At 35.9% G+C, this 17,320-nt stretch overlaps 1 protein-coding gene and 1 long non-coding RNA gene across 52 annotated transcripts in view; both read left to right on the forward strand.

Moving 5' to 3' along the window:
• nfixa (nuclear factor I/Xa) overlaps positions 1-17,320 on the forward strand; it is a 253,724-nt gene that overhangs the window by 131,080 nt on the left and 105,324 nt on the right. The window lies entirely within an intron of this gene.
• LOC147837525 (uncharacterized) lies at positions 10,466-13,346 on the forward strand. 2 transcript variants are annotated; one of them, XR_015477035.1, is made up of 3 exons: positions 10,466-10,800; positions 11,271-11,510; positions 11,590-13,063. It is a non-coding gene; the product is annotated as an uncharacterized LOC147837525 (long non-coding RNA). The 2 variants fall into 2 exon arrangements; XR_015477034.1 differs by lacking the exon at positions 10,466-10,800 and adding an exon at positions 13,073-13,346 and having other exon boundaries at positions 11,180-11,510; positions 11,590-12,697.

The raw sequence follows: 17,320 nt of genomic DNA on the forward strand, positions 1-17,320 counted from the left end.
ATCTGTCAGTTAGTTTAAAACAATATTTAGCTTCCAGCAACCCAAAGAAATTGCGTTAGTGTGAGCATTTTCCACACTAGCGGAGATGTTTCGTATTTTTAAGTCCACATACTGATGTTAATATGGGACAGTACATGTTTTTCTTTATTTATCTATACATGTAGTCCCTTTATTCATCAGAGGTTGCCACAGTGGAATAAACCGCCAACTAATCCGGCATATGTTTTACGCAGTGGATACCCTTCCAGCCGCTGCCCAGTACTAGGAAACACCCATACACACTCATAATCTTTTTTTTTTTTTTTTTTTTTTTTTAACAAGAACCAGCATGTGCAGTTTTCTTATACAATACAATACAATCACTTTACATTTCTTAACAAGAATGAAATAAGTGAAAAAACAAAGAAGAGAAAAAACAAACAAACAAAAAAAAAACAGAGGAGAGGGTACATAATTATCAAATTACATACAAATATGTTTCGCACATTTTATAATTTTAGTTATTTACAAGAGTTAGTAATGCACTTTTTTTTTTTTTTACAGGAAATGCATATATACAAACATTTTATGTAAAAATGGTAAAGGAGGAGCATATATTAATTGTTTTAATTGCTTTTCTATTTTGAGACTTGGAAAGTACACACTCATATTCACACACACTTATACACTATGGCCAGTTTAGCCTATTTATTTCACCTATAGCGCATGTGTTTGGACTGTGAGGGAAACCGGAGCACCCAGAGGAAACCCATGCCAACACTGGGAGAACATGCAAACTCCATACAGAAATGCCAGCCGGGACTCGAGCTAGTGACTTTCTTGCTTTGACAGTGCTAACCACTGAGCCACTCATTAAGTCGGTCTCCTTTGATTCAGCTTATTCAATTCATACAATGTGAGAAACTGGAGAATTTATTAGACTGTTGTATTGTTATATTAGGAGTGTTTTTGTCACGTCTGTTTAATTCAGTGAATAAATCATACTGTTTACTCATAGACAATTAATTAAAACATCAACAGTTAACACTTTATCTGCCTTGCATACAGTTTTTCACATTTTTAAATGCTTTGTTAAAGCGAACAACTGACTGAATCCGCAAAGAGCTGAATTTCCCCATCAGCTCTGTAGCAGTTTCTAACCAAAAACAAAAAACTTGGTGGCAAATTGACAAACACATGCTCCGCCTCCACAGTCTGCTGGCAGAGACGGGATTGGCTCTGCTTTAGACTGGTCTCATGGCAACCAAACACCCCAACATACCCCATACATACTGGCTCCCATAAGGGCGGCTGCAGTTCACATGCAGTCAGTGACCAAACGTCAGACATCATTTCTCTCCAGTGGGTTATTAAGGGCAATATCTTAAAGCACCCCATCACTACCAAAGACAGGGGAGGAATATACATTTATATTTAGAAGGAAGGATTTGAGCGTCATGCGTATTTATGTATCATGGCTAGTTGCCCAGAGCTGCCTCCTACACGTGAGAAAGAAAGAAAGAGCGCGTCTGTAATAAACCACTGTACATTACTCTATTCTGAACCACACATTCGTCTCGCATGAATATTCAGCTGCGTGCATATGATTTGCAATCTTTCTGTCACATTGAAAAGCCCGCAGCTATGAGGCAAATCTCCATCTGCAGGCCACGTTCGGGCTCTAATACCACCTTGTGCTCTTCTGGATTTCATCAGCGCTCCAGAACATTTATTTATTTCACTTTTGCAATCTTTCTCCTTTTGCAACCAGTCTCGCAGGACATTCACACTCATGCATTGCGCAAACAAAGATAGTGCTTTTGCATGGCAGAGTTCAAGGATTTTATTTCGGTTTCTATTTAACTGCAAACGAATTTTTCAATGTTTGCTCATTCAGCTGGAAACCAATTCAAGTGATTTGTTCACTTCTTTTTTTCATGCAAAATTGCATGTAAAGTATGCACTAGTTTTAGATAACGCATATATTATAACCACAGTGAACCAAAAATCCTCTTAGACTGGTTTCTTGAGCATCGCAGAAAGTTTAGTGGACACAAATGTCCTCCATGGTTGCCAGATCTAAGTATAATAAACCAGCTTTGAGATTTGCAGCATGTTTAAGCATCCAACAAAACCTCCAGCGAGGATTTCTTATCATTTTAAATCTCAGAGAAATGTTTCCAACACAATGTTGAATCTCTACCTTAGACATCTACAGCAGTTCTGAAGGCAAAAATGCATCCAAAGTAGGTTTTACCTAATAAAGTGGCCATATACAGTTGAACGCAAAATGATTAAGTAAAGGTTTATTTATATAGCACCTTTCCCAGACATCGAGTCACAAAGTGCTTTACAATAAGAGAAAACAACTAAAAGAACACATGACAATAAAAGAAGACATGTTAAAAGATATTAAAATTAATTAAAAATCCTAATACAGAAACACTAATACTGTTCATTAAAAGCTTGAACAAAAAGAAGTGTCTTTAATCAGTTAAACTCTGCGAACCCGAGTCCGTGACGTCATCGTCTTTCGCTTTAAGATTTAAAGGGCTAGCATTGCACCAGACCCCCTTATGTGGTGTCGTTTGAAAGTGTAAAATCTATATTTTATGCACATATGTATCACTTTGGTTTTTATTCTACTTAAATATTAAATACTCAGTATTTTGGATACCCGAGCTGGGTATTTTACATTGGTTCATTTTCATGTGGTTCATATATGACACATGTACAAGTTATAGCTCAAATGAAAGCTCTTGCTGGTGCTTATACGGTTCTAGCAATCTTTTTACTGAATTGTATTCACATATCAAACAGTTGCCGATTGAATCGCCGTGTTTCCATGGCGCAAAAGTGAAAACAATACATTTATGATTACTAAGCAGCCCCAGATAGCACAGACAGCTGTCATCTCTTACCTTATGCTGCGCGCTTCAGGGCCATTCTTCTCTGATTTTGAGGTGATGTGCATAAGTAATCCTTTTATATGTCTGACGTGGTCCCAACACAGTGAATTATGTTTGATCAAACAAAAGAATAGTGGAATTATTGCAATGTGTTATTAGAATGGTTGAAATCTTTACAGCAATGTGAACATTAAGCATTATTCTTTCAGGTTGGTCCCATTTACATTTCTCTTTATCCATATGGACTTGCATCTTATGTTTATGGCTCTGTAAATATTGTACATGTTTGCTGTATTGTGTTTTATTCTTGCCGGTTTTCTTTATTATTATTATTATTATTTTTTTTTTATAATGTAAAGCCCAACCAGGGACGAGGGCTGCAAATTAGCTTTATGCTATATGCCCTATGTACACAACATCGGTTATCTTTGTATAACAATGTCAAGTGTATTGTCCCTGTAAAATAAACAAGCAAATAAAAAAATATATATATAAAAATATGTAAACAATGATCGCTCCCTGTGGCTTGTACAGCACCTCTCATCAGTTGGAATGCAATATCTTTTGCATAGATTATGGAAGAGACATTTTCCTTTTTTCCTATGATTACAGACATGTGCAGGAACCACCAAAATTAATTACAGCACGCTAGACCACACAGAACCTAAAAGGGACACTTTCAAATTTGAGTTCATAAAAAAAATACAAAAAGCGCCTCTTTTTTTAGGTGTTTGTTATTACACAGACAACATATACAGTTATTTTAAACACTTTCAATCGTGTTTTATTAAAATTCAAAGGGTTTTCTTTAAAAAATTATACCAAATTTTTGCATTTGCACCTCTGCATGTGGATTTGGGAAGCTTTTAAATTTGGGTAGGAAAAATCCAGGCGGAAATCCCAAAATAACAGCAGAGTTTAACTGGCTAGATGCTTTTTAAAAAGTTCAACTGATCCCAGAGTTTTCAGTGCTATAGGGAGAGAGTTCCAGAGCCGTGGGGCCACCGGACAGATAGCACGGTCACCTTTAGTCTTAAGACGACTTCTGGGAATGGCTAACAGGTCTTTGCCGGAGACCGGCTACATGAGTGACTGCTTAAAAGATCTTAAATGTACAGGGGTGCTTGACCATGCAGAGCTCTATCTTAAAATGTACTCTAAAACTAATAGGAAGCCAGTGAAGTGCCTTAAACACAGGAGTAATGTGTGACCTCCTGCTGGTGTTAGTTAAAAGCCTCGCCGCTGCATTCTGCACAACTTCCAATCGCTCCCTTGAGCATTTGTTCAGATGAGCAAAACATTAATACAATAATCCAGTCGAGAAGAGATGAAGGCAAGGACAAGCATCTCCATCTCTTCCTTTAACACAATATCTCTGGTTTTTGTGATGTTCCTCTGGTGCAAAATGCATGTGTGAACAATAGATTTAACATGGATTAGCCCTCCCGTCAAATTTATTTATGTAATTCATCTTTAATTATTGCACCCGAACCTTTCAACACAGCAAGGAAATGTTCACAGTATTTCCGATAATATTTTTTCTTCTGGAGAAAGTCTTATTTGTTTTATTTTGGCTAGAATAAAAGCAGCTTTGATATTTTTCGAATTATGTTTTGAGTTCAGATGTAAAAGCCACTAAACGCCATTTCCGCCAAAAATGAGATAATGCCATTGAGTAAATGCTTTAGACACATAGTACACCATCAACAAATAGATTTGCTTCTAATCATCCAAATCCCAGCGTCAGCGCATTCAGAAATAACAGTTTGTCAGCAAAAGCCATTAAACGCCACTTGCCTTTAACAGCAAAAGTCGCTACATCCCGAGAACCAATCAGAAGGCGCGAATTCAATCATTTGTTTTCAATGTAATGGTGCGCTGATCCGCCGGCTTTTATGAGGAGACTGTTTTATTCCGCTTTTGATTTTGATTTTAAAAGATGACGTTTGATGAGCTGGATGAGCCTGTCCGACTGTCAGTGAATGGCAAATGAGAACATCCCTTACCTCAAAACTCTGTGCATTATAAAAAAAAGAAACACACTGTACAGTCGGAAGTGTAACATGCAATTATAACGATTTTTTACACAGCGACGCTACATTGAATGAGTCCGATTTACTATACATTAAACAGCAACTCCATTTCACGAAAGACAGTTAAGATGCTGTTCTTTTATCTCATGTGAATGCTATGAGGATAAACAATAGACCAAGACCTTTAGTATGGTGGGAATGAATGAATGACAGCTGATGCCTCCCCTTTTTGCCCACTTGGCCTACCTCGTGTTTTATTTGCCAATGTAAGCTTTTTTTAAAATATAAATATAATGTATTAAACGATAAATTATTTGTATTACTTCATAATGCCTATACATCTGATAAGCTTTTTATAAAAATGGACAATGCACAGATATTGATGTTTCCTAATGTTTTACACCACATTATTTGAATCTACCAAGCTTAGCTTATGTTTACGTTGCTCTGCCTACATTAAATCTAAATCCTAAATATTAGGAATGAAAACAGACTTAATTTATGTCAGTGTTAATGTTATTGATTCATGCACTTACTTGACAGATTTAATTCATTTCTTTTCCTTCTGCTTTTTCCCTGGTTTATCACAGCGGAATGAACCGCCAGTTACTTGACAGATTTATATATTTTGGGTGGTTTGTGTAATGTGATTTATGTTTGGTAAAATAATTTCTAATTGCATCTTTAGTGATTTTTCTACTAATTACACTCACTGTCTTGTCCCAATAGGTGGATTTAGAGGTTTTTGCAAAAAAAGCAGACGTGGTTTTAGCTGGTTTTGACGCAAAAGAAAATCTACCTTGTTAAAAACCAAAGCAATGTCTAAAGTGACATTTTTGAAAAAAAAGGTATTTTATTTACCAGCTAATGACCTTATCATTACATATAAAATGAAACTTCTAAAGAGGGTTTTGCATCTGAAGTCTTCATAAATACTTTTTTCAATTGTCTACAGAACAAACCAGCCCAAGACCTATATACATTTCTGAAGATCGCAAATTATAAAATCTAAGGGGATCTGGTCAGAGAATTTTAGCATTACAGTATAAGCATTTGGCTTTAAATGATGCTGAGCAATATTTGAGTATGCCCCACACACACACACACACACACACACACACACACACACACACACACACACACACACACACACACACACACACACACACACACACACACACAGGCACACAGTAGATTTCACATCTGGCGGGGAGCATATGTTAGTTTTATTTGCAGAATACACACAAATGTTCTGGCTGGCTCTTTAAGCTCGCGTGTTGCAGGCCTTCTTTCTGTGGGTTTAGAAAGAGCTGAAGATAAAGATAAATGTTGTAGCTTTTATTATGCATATTATGGATTTACTGAAGTTCATATGGTTTCTATAAATGTGACTGTAGCTGAATCACTAAAAGCTTTCTGGTTTAGTTTTATGTTTACAGTAAAAAATTGTAAAATATAAAATAATGGGGCGGAATGGCGGCTCGGTGGTCAGCAAGAAGGTCACTGCTTCAAGTGCCGGCTGGGCCAGCTGGCATTTCTGTCTTGATGGCATGTTCTCACTGTGTTTGCGTGGGTTTCCTCCGCGCGCTCCGGTTTCCCCCACAGTCCAAGCACATGCGCTATAGGTGAATTGGATGACTTAAACTGGCCACAGTGTGTGTAAATGTAAGAGGGTATGGGTATTTCCAATACTGGGTTGCAGCTGGAAGAGTATCCGCTGCGTAAAGCATATGCCGGAATAGTTCGTAGTTCATTTCGCTGCGGCGACCACTGATAAATAAGGCACTAAGCCAAAGGAAAATAATGAATGAATAAAAAATAATATAATATAAAAAAATATAAATTTATATTTAGATTTAAAGTATGTATTTATTTAGTTTATAATTCTTTATCATGAAATAAAATTTATCCCCATCATACTAATCATATCTTCAGCATAATTTTATTAAAATTCCCACTGTTGTAAACATTTGTGCTGTCCATATTAAATAATATTAAAACTCTAAAAGATTTGAAATAAGTCTAATCAAAATATAAATACACTGTTTGATTTATGATTTTTAGATGCTTTCGTCTAATGTAGGTGTGCTTCTTTCCTTTATTAAATCAAAAATATACATGGTGGTGCATATTCTGAAGGGCGTCACAAACCAGATGCGCTGCTTAACTCACACATTCACAAATTCGCATGATATTTTAAATGAAACTAATCTGATGGCGCTCTGTGGCACGGCAGAAATATGAACAGTGTCCTGAGTCGTGGCTGGGTGCAGTCAACAACCCCCGACTTGCGGCGCCGGTGTGTGTACCCTGGTAGAAACCTATGTTTAGAATTCTGAAATGCATGGTGCAACACTGCACGTCGTCGAGCGGCACTTCTGGTGTGCGACCTGCTTTAGCCTTTAATGTGTATGTGTGTTTGTTTGTATATAGATTTATTATCATTATTGTTCAATTATTTTCTATATTATATTTATTGTTTAATATTTTATTTCTAAAAAACTACAGCAGCGGAATTAAGTATTGAACTTGTCACCATTTTTCACTGAAAACATATTTTCAAAGGTGCCATTGGTTTGAAATTGTCATCAGATGTTGGCAACAACCAAGAAACGCATATATGCAGAGAAAATAACCTTAATTAGCTTATAATGTAAGTGTAATAAAATGAAATGACAATGGGAACAAGTATTGAACACATGAAGAAAGGAAGGTGTAGAAAGGCAGTGAAAGCCCAGACAGCAGCTGAAATCTCTCAATAGTTTTTCGGCAACCCTCCGCCCTTCATCGGTGTAAATGAATATCAGCTGCTTCAGTCCAACATCTAAATTAGCAGATGATGAAAATGAATCCTGAGTGGACATTTCAGCTAGACAATGATCCAAAACACAGCTAAGAAAACTCTCAAATGCTTTCAGAGAAAGAAAATAAAGCGGTGGAATGGCCTAGCCGATCACCTATGCTGAATCCAATATAAAATACAAAATAAAGATCAGATTTAATAGACGGGACCCTGAGAACCATCAGGATTTTGACTATTGAAGTTTGTGAAAAACTCACACCTGAGCAATGCATGATACTTCATTCTCCATATGAGAGGCGTCTTTCAGCTACCGTCACCCTAAAAAAGCCTTTTAGATAAAGTATTAATACATTTCAATAGTTCAGTCCTGTCTCCTTGTGTCATTTCATTGTTACAGATTGGGCCACTGAGAATGCACGTTTCTTCTTGTGCAGTACTGCAATTTGTCACGCGCAGTCACTTGCAGTACTGCAGCTGCAAAGGCCGCTTTTTCATAATAGCCACCAGGTGGCGCACGGAACAACTGCTTTTTCATTGACTCAGTTGTGTTTGTGCATGTTTAGGTGCATGTATTTGTGTGTGAAAGACCGGGCAAAAGAGCACTCATTTCAGCTCGTTTCAGGTTATATCGGATATAATAAAAACATTAAATAAACCAATATAAAACAAACAAAAGCGATAACGATTTAGGGTTTATACAGAGTAATATAAATGAATTAAACAGTTTGAAGTCATTTTAAACTTTAATTCTACAAAGGCCTATCTGAAAAACAATTTTAGATATTTTCTAAAAACAATAAACAACAGAGTATATTATAATTGTATTATTTTATATTATTATTCATTAAGTATTTGGATACGATGATATTAACCAAATCGTGCAAACGGACTGGGAAAAGCTGCAGGTAAAAATGTTCTTTTTATATAAAAGTGTGTGTGTTTCTTTCAACACAATCTCACTGCAATTCGTAACTTTTTCATTTAGTGGCTAATTCGTACAAACTCGTACGATCTAATTCGTACATTTTAGTACGATTTGCTCATCCCCCAATGACGGTTGGGTTTAGGGGTGGGATTAGGTGCCACGCCTCCTTTTTAAAATCGTACATTTTCTTACGACTGAACTCGTACGAATTCGTACGAATTAGCCACTAAACTGCCAAAACGTGAAATACTTACGTTTTCTCGTGAGATCAGGCTGGTTTCTTTATATAACGTGGCAAAATTTAAAAATAAAATTAATCATCGCGAGAGAGTAATTAAATCGTATTAAACAACCAATTTTTCAAAATTGATTTGTTTTTATTTTATGTTTGTATTGTTTGTGTTCCTACCAAAATCTTTCAGCAGCTCCCCTGGAAATTTATACCCAGGAAATAACATGACGTGTTCAGTACTTATTTCCCCCGTTGTATGTATCTTGTTCTTTAATTATTTAATTATTATGTTAGTTTATTAAATCTTTTCCTTCATTTATTTTCCTTTAAATTTTTTTATTTGCAGATGGATTAGGGTTAGTGTGTACAATTTATAATTAGCTTCACTGCAAAACAAAGTAAGTCGTGTAGACAGCTAAGTAAATGTGTGCGTGTGTGTACAGTATAATCCTAAAGTTCACCTTTGTTCTTGAAGTTGATCCCCTAATTAAAGGAAGCGAAAGTGTTTAAACACACATACAAACAAAAGAGATATGTGGATCTTGTGCTCACAGGCTGCGTGTGTCTGTGTTTTAACATCTTGCGTATGTGTGTGTGTGTGTTTGTGTCTGTGTACTGATTAGGATTAACTGCCGTTTTTTATCTTCAGCGCACTTAATCTCTCGCTCTGTCACCTTCTCTGGAGTGTTTTTTCCTCTCTCTTTGACACACTCAAATGTTTGACGTACTCGATCACACAGGTGTGTATGCAGGGTTTGAAGTGCGCACGGCTTACTGCAGCGCCTGAAGGTGTTCTAGGGAAGTTCTGTACACTTGGGTTATTTAAGGTTGACATAGTTTATGAGGAGGGTGTGGCTTTCTTTAGCAAGCCAATATGGAGCCATATCAGTCTCAGAAATAATACATTTACAACAGTAAACATACATTCACAACACAATTCACTTTTATAAAATTCGTAAATTGAAAACACAATTTTTAAACACACAAATCCAATTTGTATGTTTAAAAAAACAACTCGTAATTACGCAAATTCAATTAACATGTTCAAAACAAGATCCGTACATACACAAATCCAATTTAATTGTGTGAAAATATCTATGATTTTCTCTTGTGAGTTGTACTTCCGAATTGCGTTTTGAATTTACAATTTTTTTTATCTGAATTGTGTTTTGCATGTATGAACTTTTATTTTGTAAATGTATCATATTTTGAGACTGATCTCACTCCGTAGGGCAATGGCCATAAAGCTTGAGAACATGTAGCACATTTCATAAATGTAGTACATCTACCAAATTGTTTTGTTCACAAGCCATATAAACGTTAACATGTTTTTTTATGATTTTTTTTCTAATAAAATATATTATATCATTATAAAATAAAATCATTATTTTTTTTTTTAAAAATTAATTATTTTATATAGAATTTTTTGTAGAGTTTTTGAAAATGTCAGAGCTCTAGAGCTTTGTTCTGAGCCCCAGCAGTGAGATTTCTAGAATATGACAGAATTCTAGAGATTTGTTCTGAGCCCTAGCAGTGAGGGTTCTAGAATAGGACAGCATTCTAGAGCTTGGTTCTGAGTCCTAGCAGTGAGGGTTCTAGAGTATGACAGAGTTCTAGAGATTTTAGAGTATGACATAGTTCTAGAGCTGTGTTCTGAGTCCTAGCAGTGAGGGTTCTAGAATGAGACAGAATTCTAGAGCTTTGTCCTGAATCCTAACAGTGAGGGTTCCAGAGTATGACAGAGTTCTAGAGATCCTTGAGTATGACAGAGTTCTAGAGCTTTGTTCTGAGCCCCAGCAGTGAGATTTATAGAATATGACAGAATTCTAGAGATTTGTTCTGAGCCCTAGCAGTGAGGGTTCTAGAATATGACAGCATTCTAGAGCTTGGTTCTGAGTCCTAGCAGTGAGGGTTCTAGAGTATGGCAGAGTTCTAGAGATTTTAGAGTATGACATAGTTGTGTTCTGAGTCCTAGCAGTGAGGGTTCTAGAATGAGACAGAATTCTAGAGCTTTGTCCTGAATCCTAACAGTGAGGGTTCCAGAGTATGACAGAGTTCTAGAGATCCTTGAGTATGACAGAGTTCTAGAGCTTTGTTCTGAGCCCCAGCAGTGAGATTTCTAGAATATGACAGAATTCTAGAGAGTTGGTCTGAGCCCTAGCAGTGAGGGTTCTAGAATATGACAGCATTCTAGAGCTTGGTTCTGAGTCCTAGCAGTGAGGGTTCTAGAGTATGACAGAGTTATAGAGATTTTAGAGTATGACATAGTTCTAGAGCTGTGTTCTGAGTCCTAGCAGTGAGGGTTCTAGAGTATGACAGAGTTCTAGAGATTTTAGAGTATGACATAGTTCTAGAGCTGTGTTCTGAGTCCTAGCCGTGAAGGTTCTAGAATGAGACAGAATTCTAGAGCTTTGTCCTGAATCCTAACAGTGAGGGTTCCAGAGTATGACAGAGTTCTAGAGATCCTTGAGTATGACAGAGTTCTAGAGCTTTGTTCTGAGCCCCAGCAGTGAGATTTCTAGAATATGACAGAATTCTAGAGAGTTGGTCTGAGCCCTAGCATTGAGGGTTCTAGAATATGACAGAATTCTAGAGCTTGGTTCTTAGTCCTAGCAGTGAGGGTTCTAGAGTATGACAGAGTTCTAGAGAGTTTAGAGTATGACATAGTTCTAGTGCTGTGTTTTGAGTCCTAGCAGTGGGGGTTCTAGAATGAGACAGAATTCTAGAGCTTTGTCCTGAATCCTAGCAGTGAGGGTTCCATAGTATGACAGAGTTCTAGAGATTTTAGAATATGACATAGTTCTAGAGCTGTGTTCTGAGCCCTAGCAGTGAGGGTTCTAGAATATGGCTGTTCTAGAGCTTTGCTTTAAGACCTAGCTCTGAGGATTCTAGATTATAACAGAGTTCTAGAGCTTTGTCTTGAGTTTTAGTGGTAGGGGTTCTAGAGTATGGCTGAGAGTTCTAGAGCTTTGTTCTGAGTCCGAGCAGTGAGGGTTCTAGAATATGACAGAAGTTTCTAGATCTTTGTTCTCAGTTTTAGCAGAGAGAGTTCTAGTATATGACGGAAGTTTCCAGAGCTTTCTCCTGAGTTCTGTTAGTGAAAGTTCTAAAATGACTTGGTTACTTTGAAAGTTTTAAATGACGGAAGGTTCTTGGTGATAGTTCTAAAACATTGCTTTTGGAGTTCCAGTCTTGAGAGATCTAGAATTGATTGTTATACAGTTGCACATAGTGCTTAATCAGATTGTTCTGAGGGATGGGGGTTATATTCTGCTGTACAGTATCTGCAGTTTCTAGCGCTGTTTTCTGGAAGGCTGTAGTTTTAAGGGCTCTAGAACAGGGATAGTTCACCCCAAAATGAAACTTCTGTCATCATTCACCCACTCTTCACTTGTACCAAACCCATTTGATCTTCTTTCTTTTGTGTTCAAAAGAACTGAGGGTGAGTAAATAGAGAGTAAATCACTTCATTTTTGGTTGAACTTTTTTGGTTGTAGAACATTGCTGTACATCACCATCTGTCATTGCCCTAGAACAATCTCTCCTAGCAGTGAGAGTTCTACAAAGTACAACAGTAAAGAGTTGTGACATTAATATGACAATTCTAGAACCACATACAGACATTAAGAGTTCCAGAAAATTATTATAAGATCCCAAACACATTACTCTGATGTTTCACGAACATCACAGAACATAATCCAGAGAGTTCTACTTTTCTCCAAGGCTTCTAGAACACGTTAGAATGAGTTTGTGAAGTCAGATTGATTGTGGAATTCTCAGATGGGCGAGTTTCTATCTCCCTCTCTCTTTCTGTGTGTGTGTGTGTGTGTGTGTGTGTGTGTGTGTAAGACTGCAGCTGTCACCAGAACATGCTGAAAGTGTGTGAACAGACTTTCATGCCTTCAGGGCTGGAGCACATGAGAACCCCAGTATTCTTTAGTAACTGTGAGAGCTCAGAAGTTGAAGGACTGTAATCCAGTGTTTGATCACACACACACACACATCTGAGTCGAGGAATCCTGAGAGCACAACACACACACACACATCATACTTCTGAATATTTACAAGTCACGGCTTGACATGGAAGGAAGTCAGACGGAGAAAGAAAGAATTGTAAGGTTAAAGATCTGATGAGAGAAATCAGAGAGCGCATTGGGTAGACGGTTAGAGAATGTGACGAGCAAAGGAAAGCTGTGTGTGTGTGTGTGTGTGTGTGTGTGTGTGGTGGGTTTTCTAAGGTCACAGTGCAGAATATCACACTGGAATGTGGAATGCTGAAACGCTGCCAACACAAGCACATCAACTACACACACACACACACACACTGTACGCTCCCTCTCCACTCCCCCTCTCTTGACTCAGTCATTTGTGTTATGAAAAGTGCTTTAGTGCGTGCATTATGTCCAGTCGGAGAGCCGTGTGTACATTATACATTAGACACAGTGTGTCATACACACACACACACTGAATCAAACCGTGTGTCAGCCACATGCTTGTGCCCATTTACAATATTTCTCTCTTCAATTTGTTTACTTTGCAGGTAAATCACACACACACACACACACACACACACACACACACACACACACACACACACACACACACACACACACACACACACACACACACACACATACACACATACACACACACACACACACACACACACACACACACACACACACACACACACACATTTGTTTGATGTTCTCTAAAGGGCTCTGGAGAATGTTTTTTTATCATCGTCTTCTTCCCAGTGGCACAAGCCAAAATTTAGTAGTATAAAAACAGCCGAGCGCCTTTAAAAAATAAGGAGAGATGAAGGAAACGGTGAAAAAGAAAAAGAAAAAGTAGCGTCTCCTGCCAAGAAAATGTTCCATGAGCCCTTAATGTTATAGCCAAGGAGGAATACAAGTCAGAAGGCACATTTGCAATCGATTTAGTATTCACAGAGCGAGCTGTGAAGCACAGCACTTACGGACAGGTAAGAAAGGTACGCAGGGTTAAAGAGGCACCAGAACTGTGGTGATCAAAAAAATTAGATAAATAATGAATTAGTGCTGCATTATTTTACTATGCTTCACCTGTGGGAGTGAGTCAAATGTGTAACTCGACATTTAAAAGTGTAAGAAAAGGGTTTAATAATAGTTATTTTTCTTGGTGTGTTTTCATTACTATATTTAAAATAATAATAAAAGTCATGAACTAATAAATGTGATAAAATATAATAATTATAAAAGTCATGAACTAATAAATATAATAAAATATAATAAAAATCATGAACTAATAAATATAATAAAATAAAATAATAATAAAAGTCATGAACTAATAAATGTGATAAAATATAATAATTATAAAAGTCATGAACTAATAAATATAATAAAATATAATAAAAATCATGAACTAATAAATATAATAAAATAAAATAATAATAAAAGTCATTAACTAATAAATGTGATAAAATAAAATAATAATAAAAGTCATGAACTAATAAATGTGATAAGATAAAATAATAAAAGTCATAAACTAATAAATATAATAAAAATAAAATAATAATAAAAGTCATGAACTAATAAATATGATAAAATAATAATAAAAGTCACAAACTATTAAATATAATAAAAATAAAATAATAATAAAAGTCATGAACTAATAAATATGATAAAATAATAATAAAAGTCACAAACTATTAAATATAATAAAATAAAATAATAAAAATCATGAACTAATAAATGTGATAAAATAAAATAATAAAAGTCATGAACAAATAAATATAATATAATAAAATAATAATAAAAGTCAAACTATTAAATATGATCAAATAAAATAATAATAAAAGTCATGAACTAATAAATATGATCAAATAAAATAATAATAAAAGTCATGAACTAATAAATATGATCAAATAAAATAATAATAAAAGTCACGAACTATTATATATTATAAAATAAAATAATAAAAGTCATGAACTAATAAATATGATAAAATAATAATAAAAGTCTTGAACTATTAAATATTATAAAATGAAATAATAATAAAAGTCATGAAGTAATAAATATAATAAATTAAAACAATAATAAAAGTCATGAACTAATAAATAAAATAAAATAATAATAAAGGTCATAATTTAATACATATAATAGAACAAACTACTAATAAAAGTCATAAAAAAGTCAACAAAACTATGTAACAACATGGATAAAAGAAAAATATTTAAAGACTAAAGCGTTTTTATTTTTAAATTAATTAGTTCTACTTTATTTTACTATTCTTCCGTTATGTGTGAGTCAAATTTGTAACTCGACATACTGATACAAATACTGTTGCATTTTATTTTTATTATTAGATGAGTAGAAAAACAGCTAGCTGGCAGCAGGTTTTTATGTGTGTCGAGTTTCTTCGTCGAGCTCACAGCATTGCCCACACTTATCAGCTACCAAGCCGACCAATCACAGAGCTTGTGCTATGCATCGTTGCGACGTGTAGTTACATTTTTTCAGAGGTAAAGCTCAAAGGCTGCACCGGACCATACGTGTGCATTATAAGTATAAATCAGCCTTTAGTGTAAATACAGTAAAGTGTGTATTCATGGTGACGTGTTCCCTCCACAGGCTTAGCTTGATGAAGTTTTTCCATACAGGAGCATCTGATAGAGAAACATCTGAGAAAACTATTCTTCCCATGTACTTTTTCACTCTTTTTTGCCCCTCTTCACCTTGGTGTGTTCGTGTGTGTGCGTGTGCGTGTGTGTGTGTGTGTGTGTGTGTGTGTGTGTATGAATGTGCTGTAGGCGGCTCTTAACCAGCAGGGGACCGAAAGCACCACAGGGGCCGCTTGTTTGGTCTATGATTGATTCCTACAGTACGTATAGAAGTTAATGTGTGTGTGTGTGTTTGGTAATGCTGTAGAAGATAGCGAGTGTGCTCGGGTCGTCCCAGATGAGAGTAATTTATACCTGCTCAGAGGCTTTGCAGGGTCTAATGAAATCATGAGAGCAGGAGAGACATCCGAGAGGAAATCTAGCAAAGTCAAAGCTCCAGCCAGACATTGCTGTGTTTCTCTCGAGCACACTCCGCTTTCAGGGATTTTTTTTTCTTCTCTGTTTGGGCTGAGAGCTAGGAAAAAATGACCGGAGGACGGGGAGAAAAAAAAAGAAGTGTAATGTACAGCGAAAGAAACTTGTGCAAATAAATAACGGCTCGCTTTTGAAGCACGTCAGAAGTGAAAGTTTTGAGCTGTAGACTTTTGTTTTAATATTTATGAACTAAAATAGTGTGCAAAATTCATTCATTCATTCATTTTCTTTTTGGCTTAGTTTTGTTTATTAATCTGGAATGGCCACAGCGGAATGAACCGCCAACTTATCCAGCACATGTTTTTTGCAGCGGATGCTCTTCCAGGTGCAACCCAACACTACCCATTCACTCTCATTCAGACATACACTACGGCCAATTTAGCTTATTCAATTCATTGGACTTGTGGGGGAAACCGGATCACCTGGAGGAAACCCACACCAACACGGGGAGAACATGCAAACTCCACACAGAAACACCAACTGACCTAGCCGGGGCTCAAACCAGCAAACTTCTTGCTGTGAGGCGATGGTGCCAGACACTGCGCCACCTTGACGCCCTTAGTATGCAAAATTGTCATTTCTGTTTATTTGTTTACCATCTTGGATTGCTTTTTTTGTAAAGCAGGGATTCCTATGCTGAAAATGGGTATTAACTAATTGGTAAGGCTTCATTTGTTAACAATGGATAACTCGGTCAAAGATCATCAGGACAATAACACGGTAAATGTGTTTTGACATTGCTGTTAGACACTTTTACCATGATTTACAGAAGAAACTGAGTAAATTCTTATTAATCACAATAATTTATACACCCAAAAATTGTTCATTTGATGACATGTTAAAGACTCACAGTGCAGCTCCAGAATGCTCATTAATTTACTTAATTTAAACAATATTAATTGTAACTTCATAACTCTAGGTTTTAGCCATTTGTCAGTTTTTCAATCATTTAAATACATTTAGCATCCATATATGTATATATATATATATATATATATATATATATATATATATATATATATATATATATATATAACAAGCTAGTATGTTGTTAAGACTGCATCATATTTATCTCTAATCAACTTGATTTTACAATTTTAAATGGGAATTTATTGAAGGAGGGTTTCTATCAGCCTGTGTTACTGCCCATTACATGAGAAACTAGATATCGAAATGGCAAATTTTATGTTAAATGAATTTTTGCCAAAATTCACTTGCCAAAAAATTGTTTTTTGTGCGAAAAATTGTTAATGTGAATAATGATAGATTAAAACATGTTTGAAGAATATAGCTTGATGTAGTGCCATTAGACCCACCTGACCAATCAGCTGTCTCCATTTTGCTTGCCTTATATACAGTACTGT

Source organism: Danio rerio, chromosome 1, assembly GCF_052040795.2.
Source record: "Danio rerio strain M-AB ecotype USA chromosome 1, GRCz13ab, whole genome shotgun sequence".
NCBI classification, from domain to species: Eukaryota; Metazoa; Chordata; class Actinopteri; order Cypriniformes; family Danionidae; genus Danio; species Danio rerio.